This window comes from Leptosomus discolor, chromosome Z (genome assembly GCF_034619465.1).
Source record: "Leptosomus discolor isolate bLepDis1 chromosome Z, bLepDis1.hap2, whole genome shotgun sequence".
NCBI lineage: Eukaryota > Metazoa > Chordata > Aves > Leptosomiformes > Leptosomidae > Leptosomus > Leptosomus discolor.
The window spans coordinates 35,625,424-35,632,873 of record NC_141419.1 but is presented as its reverse complement, the minus strand read 5'-3'; positions in this window follow the sequence as shown (position 1 = coordinate 35,632,873).

Genomic DNA, 7,450 nt, shown 5'->3' with positions numbered 1-7,450 from the left:
ATGTGGTAAATCAGTGGCAATGGCTGAGCTAGTTTTGCTGTATTGCTGTGCACAAGGATAGGAACACGTGGAACGAAGTCAGACTCCAGTGTGAACATGCTGTTCAGGAAAAAAAACACAGAACTAGCAGAATGAATGCTGTGGTCTGTCACCATTTACAAGCATATCTCTGTGGTTTTTATCCATAAGATAAATGACTGTCAGGTACATATGTTTCAGCATTTGAGATATTAACGAGTAATAAAATACTACTGAAGACATGTTTAAATAGTAATGTGTATTTAATGTTTCATAAATAGAAATACAAGAAATGTGCTGAAAGGAGAATTTTGAATGTACTTAAATTTCCCCATCTACTGCCTATTTTAGTTTAGTGGATCATTGATATCCAGATAGACAAAACCTACTGTGTCCTGAAATGAAATTTTTTAGATTTAGATTTTAAAATGTTGGGAGTGAGATAAATTCTGATGGTAACATTAATTCTATCTCTGTAAAGTCATGACAACCAAAGTAACTTTTTGCATATGCAGTCTTATTATCATCTTACCAAGATGGGAACAGTGACTTGTTTAGGGAGATCAGTGTGACTGGGAGGGCAAGAAACATGGTAACAACAGATGACTGTGACTACTACAATTAGATTTCGTATGGAATTATTTTCCATACGAAAACAAATCCTAATGCTGAGGCAGAATTTTACAGGGAGCCTAGGAGAGAAAAGACTATTCTGAGTAGCTCACAGGACATTATTCAAAATATTTCTAGTGAAAAACTTCCCAAAGGTGTCAAAAGCATATTTTGATTCAGCTTCCTTGCATGAGAAAAAAAAAAAGCCAACAACTTCATTATGGTGGTGCTTTAGAGAGGGAACTCTGTAAAAAGAAACAGTGAAGAACAGCTAAAAGATAAAAATGTTTGAAGACAGCCCAGAAAGTATTAGCAACTTGGGTCAAATGCATAGCACCTGTCCAAGAAGATTTCAGGATGACTAAAATAAAGTCTGCATGGCACTACAGAATAGAAGAGGATGTTAGAAACAAAATGGCATCTTTAAAAAGCCAAAGTCATGTTTAAGGAAGAGTAACAAAAAGGATTAAAAACTCTGTCAGGTTGAAAACACAAGGCAGCAAAAAGAATTTGAGAAGCACTTGCAGGTTAAAGCATATATGTATATGAGAGACATATATATATATATGCACATATTTAAGCACATTAAGGAGGAGGAGGTCTGCCAGAGTTTATAAAGCCATCAGATGACTGACGGGTTATAAAAGGTCTCCCAGAGAAGATAACATTGTAACAGAAAGCAAAGACATTTTTCATAGCTGTGTTCATCATGGACAGCAGAAGGAGGGTTCTCATGTTGGAACATTTTCTGAGGAATTCCCTCTGCCTTAAAGTGAAGTCAAATTAAATAGAAAACACACTGACAAAATGGACAATAATATAACACTAGAGACAGATCACATTCAGCTTAAGTTCATCTGGCTTGAAACTGCATGACATCAGAAAAACTGGAAGGCATCAAATCTGATGGCAAAATTTTTACAGGGTTCAGGAAAAGATTCAGGGAAGAAAAGGCCAGAAGGGCTCACACATTTGTGAGACAAACTACTCTAGAACAGAATCAGTGGAAACAGATACAGCAAAACCATCAACACAGTTTTCTGAAGGAAAGACATTCCTTGCAAACACAACAGTTCTTCAGGCTATTTGATATGCACATGGACAAAGAAGCTGGAGTTGATACAGCTTATCTGAGTTTTCAAAAGGCACTTGAGAGACATTTCATACTACAAATCCTTAAAGAAATTAAACTAGGAAAGAGTAAATGGAAAACTAGCAGCTAAACACTACTGGAAGCAAAGAACTGAGTTGAAGGGCAAGTTTTTGCACTAGAGAAAGGTCAGCAATGTTCCACAGTGTGTTTTGGTATCATTCTATTCATCAGATTTGTGAATGCCCTAGAAAATTAAAAAATAATGAGTGACAAAGTTTAGTGATATTTGCTATTAGGCAACAAAATTAAAGATGATGCCCTAACATGAAGAAAGACCTTTCAAGACTGAATTAGTGATAAGATGATGAATTTTCATTCAGACAAACTAATGCATACAAATAAACCCCAATCCTAATTTTATACATCTAATGATAGTCCCTAATTTTATATACCTAATGATAGTCTCTGAGGTGGCTTTTACTACTTAAAAATGAGACTTCCTGTCTCTAAGTAGATAGTTCCACGAAAATGTCATCTCAGAGCTCAGCCTAATGATATTTTCTACTATATAAATCCACAGTACATTTAATCTTCAACGTTGTGTAGGGTTTGATTCTTCATCTCAACACAGTATATAGACTGGAAATGTTCTGAGGAAGGTGGCACTGATAATTGTAAGTACAAATGGGAATAATTAAGCTGACAAGGAGTCGTTGCCCTGGGAAAGAGATAAGCAGAACAGGTATTATAGAAAGATGTAAAATTGCAAATGGAATAGTAAAAGTGAACAGGAAACAATTGTTTAGTTTTTTCTCTTTCCAAGAACTAAGAGACATTAAAGAAAACTAGATAGTACAAAATAAACAAAAACCTGCTCCACTGCCTATACTTAAAATGGAATGCTTTATCCCAGGACATCTCAGATATATAGAAGTCACTAGGATATCAGAAGAATTTTACCAAATTCGTGGGTGAAAGAAAATATCCATCTATGTCTATTAAATACAGAGAGACCACATCTAGATCTGAATGGTTTTGTGCCAAAATTCTGGAGGCTGGAAAGTGTCCTTAATAAGTCTCAGTGTATGGTTGCCCTCTTCTCAGTCTTCCCTAATGGCTAATGTCAGAGGCAGAAGAAGGGTGTGGGTGGACCTTGGGACTGACATAGAAGAGGCTGTTCTTAGCTGTGATACAACAACCTTTATAAACAAACATTTCAGGATATGCAACCTTGACTGCTGTACAAACTTGCCTTTAAAAGGTCTAGAAATTTCCAGCCATATCAATATTTAAGAAAAAAACCCACCAAGCAGCATGCTCATTTAAAAGAACAAACATGAAGGAAGCTTGAAAGCTTTTTGCCTACAGAGGGAATTAAGTATTTTCCAACTCCTTCTCTTCCATTATTTGATGGAACTGTAGGTTACAGTTATATTACAAATCAAAAACCATGGGAAACTGTGGCACCCGTACCAGCAGACTGTGTAGTAGTAAAACCATCTCAAATGTCAGTGTTACAGCAAAGCTCTAAGATCTGCAGTGGCCACTGGCATTAAATTTTATTTGCACACTGCATAACAGCAAGCTTAGGCAATTTCTGCCATAAGTGTGACAGCTACCACTGTCAGCCAACCTTAGAAAGTTGGACACTTCTTAAAAAGTAGGGTTTTCCTTGCTGAATCATAACACACCTTTGTCACATCATTTATGTGCTCTAACTTTTCCTTTAACTGCCTTCTTGTGATAAACTTATTAAAATCAATGTAAAGGAAATTCTCACTAAGAAAGGATTATATCTAACAGACAACTGGTGGAGCTTTTTGCCTAAAGTGTTCAATAACCAAGTTTGAGAACAACTTATTATTGAGAAAAATTTCTGGTCGTTATCTTGATAGACAAGAAAATAAGGTTGTACCATTTCAGGACTACTCTTGTCAGAGTAAACAAGGGTGATGCTGTATTTACTGAGAAACTTTCCCAGCATTCTTCTATTTTTTGCACTGTTGCTGATTAGTTTTCTCCGTTTTACTCTATTCTTATCACAAAAGTATTTGTGAATAACACAATGCAACGGATTTGGAAAAAAAAAAGAATGCACAACACATACGAGATTGCTATGGAAGGAAAGTAACTGGTGGCTGATTATGAAAGCACTAAGAAAAATGAACCGCAATACATGAATGAACTGGAATAACTCTTCCTAGCTTTTGTGAAAATCATATGATATGTGTAAAAATTTTTACTCACATACTTAGTACAAATTGTACATCATCACAGCCGTGTGTTACAACTTTCAGACAACTCGGTATAATTCAGAGAAATGTCACTCTTAGGCATAAATTTTAATCTTTTTTGATTTTTTCTGACATAATTTCTTTTTCCCGTAACTCCACCCTGCTGTCATAGCATCATAGAATCATAGAATGCATTGGGTTGGAAGGGACCTCTAAAGGTCATCTAGTCCAGCCCCCCTACAATAAGCAGGGACATCTCTAACTAGATCAGGTTGCTCAGAGCCCCATCAAGCCTGACCTTGAATGTCTCCAGGGATGGGGCTTCCGCTGCCTCTCTGGGCCACGTGTTCCAGTGATCCACCACCCTCAACATTAAAGAACTTTTTCCTAATGTTCAACCTAAATCTACCCTTTTCTAGCTTAAAACCATTACCCCTCGTCCTATCACTACAAACCCTTGTGAACAGTTCTTCCCCTGCCTTCTTACAGGCCCCTTTCAGGTACTGGAAGGTCGCTATAAGGTGCCCCCTAAGCCTTCTCTTCTCCAGGCTGAACAACCCCAACTCTCTCAGCCTATCTTTGTAGGAGAGGTGCTCCAGCCCTCTGATAATTTTCGTGGCCCTCCTCTGGACACACTCCAACATGTCCACGTCCTTCTTGTGTTGAGGGCTCCAGAGCTGGATGCAGCACTCCAGGTGAGGTCCCAAGAGGGCAGAGCAGAGGGGCAGAATCACCTCCCTTGACCTGCTGGCCACACTTTCCTTGGTGCAGCCCAGGATGCGATTGGCCTTCTGGGCTGCAATTGCACATTGGTGGCTCATGTCCAGCTTTTCATCCACTGCTACCCCCAAGTCTTTGTCCACAGGGCTGCTCTCTAGCATATCTTCTCCCAGCCTGTATTGAAACCAGCAGTTGCCTCAGCCCAGGTGCAGGACCCTGCACTTGGCCTTGTTGAACCTCATGAGTTTCACCTGGGCCCACCTCTCCAGCCTGTCCAGGTCCCTCTGGATGGCATCCTGTCCCTCTGGCACCTCGATTGTACCACCCAGCTTGGTGTCATCAGCAAACTTGCTGAGGGTGCACTCAATACCACAGTGAATATCATTAAAGATGGTATTAAACAACACTGGTCCCAATATGGGCTGCTGAGGGACACCACTTGTCGCTATTTTCCACCTGGGCATTGAGCTATTGACCACTACTCTCTGGACATGACCATCCAGCCAATTCCTTATCCACTGAACACTCTACCCATTGAATCCGTATCTCGCCAACTTAGACAGAAGGATGTTGTGGGGGATCGTGTCAAAGGCCTTGCAGAAGACCAGATGGATGACATCCATAGCTCTTCCCTTGTCCTCTGATGCAGTCACTCCATCGTAGAAGGCCACTAGGTTGGTCAGGCAGGACTTGCCTCTAGTAAAGCCATGCTGACTGTCTTGAATCACCTCCCTGTCCTCCATGTGCCTTAGCATATCTTCTGGGAGGATCTGTTCCATGGTCTTCCCAGACACAGAGGTGAGGCTGACAGGTTGGTAGTTCCCAGGGTCCTCCTTTCTACCCTTTTTAAAAATGGGTGCAATGTTTCCTTTCTTCCAGTCACTGGGGACTTCACCCGACTGCCATGAGTTTTCAAACATCATGAAGAGTGGCTTGGCAACTGCATCAGCCAATTCCCTCAGGATTCTGGGATGCATCTCATCAGGTCCCATGGACTTGTGCATGTTCAGGTTCCTCAGTCGGTCACGGACCTTGTCTTCGCTTACGGTGGGAGGGACTTTGTCTCCCTGGTCCCTGTCTTGTGGGCCATTAACTTGAGAGCTGTGAGGAGAGAGGTTGCCAGTGAAAACTGAGGCAAAAAATTTGTTGAGAACCTCAGCCTTCTCCTCATTTGTTCTTACTAGTTCACCATCGCTGCTCATCAGGGGTGGTACACTTTCTTTGACTTTCCTTTTCTGGTTTACATACCAAGAAGCCCTTCTTGTTTTTCTCTGCATACCTTGTTAAGTTCAGCTCTTGTTAAAAATAAACGTACTATAAAATCTGTCATTATTAACAGAATACAAATTAGAACTAAAATAATTTGTATATGAGTCAAAAAGAAGCATGCTATTGTGTGTGTATTCACACCCAAACTTGATAGCAACATTGTGGCTTTTAAAAGTCTTTTCAGATCAGTGGAGGCAATACAGACTGCATCTACTGAGGAGCTTAAAACAGTCTCCTGCTGCTACCCGAATGGACTTTAAGACTATGACCCATAAAATCTAAAACAGCTTTATATTTCACTACTTAAGAGCATGCTTCCTTCTCCATGCCATATTACCATAGCTACGATTTGCAGAAATCGTTGTATTGCTTTCCCACTTCATTAAGAGAGCTGGTGTCAGGATGTACTACAGAAAGGGATCTTTGCCTTGACAGTAGGAACACATCACACCAAACCAGAAGGGACCTTTTGGGTCACTGGGTCTGTTCCTCTGCTATCAGAGTTCTGTAACTCTTTTATTTAATGGAGTATTTTGCCTTCCTCAGTATCTGAATCATTGTCCATCCAAACGTACTGCCATTGCATTGACACTGTCAGATGGATAAGGCAGCTGAAGATGCCTTGTAAACCTGTGTACAGGATTCGAAAGCTTTTTAAGTCCCGACACTAATAATTACCTGAACTGCAGTAAGATAGAAGCACTGCTACTTGGCAAAGCAAACCTTGTTAAGACTTCATGATATCTTGTCCAATGTTAAAGGTATTTACGCGCATGTATGTGTGTGTGCACAAACTGCATAGCCACACGACAATAAGTACATCACACAGCACAGAGTGAATGGAATGACACAGAACAACCCCAAAATGCTCCACTATCTCACAGCTTCTCTTCAGCTCCTTCCTCCTAGCTCAGTAGCTTGATGTTGACGTGGTGAAGAGAAACAGAGACACAGAATTTACTTGTAGGAACAAAGAAGCATGCCTGAACTAAGGAAAACATTTCTGCCCCCCACATAATTCTGCATTTCACATTGGTATATTCATAGAATTATCGAATCATAGAATATCTCAAGTTGGAAGCAACCCATAAGCATCATCAAGTCCAACTCCCTGCTTCTCACAGGACTGTCTAAAACTAAATCATAAGGCTGAAAGCATCACCCAGACACTCCTTATTTGCTGTTTCCATTAGATCGGTAGTTATTACAGCAACACTGGAGTTGCACAAAACTTATTCGTACAAATATAGCCCTATAATCCTTCATAATGGAAGGAAGGAATTTATTGTGTGTATGCTTCACAAGTTCCACAGAAACAACAACTAGCAAGGTAGTATATGTGTTTTGAGATATATGGCTTATGTGTATAAATATATATATGTTTTCTATCCATTAAAACATACCAGAAATGCCCCTAGGAAGTTTGATTTTTTGACACATGGATTCATGCTAATCATGTTGCACTGATTCATGCTAGTTAGTGTTATGGACAAGTGCAAGGACT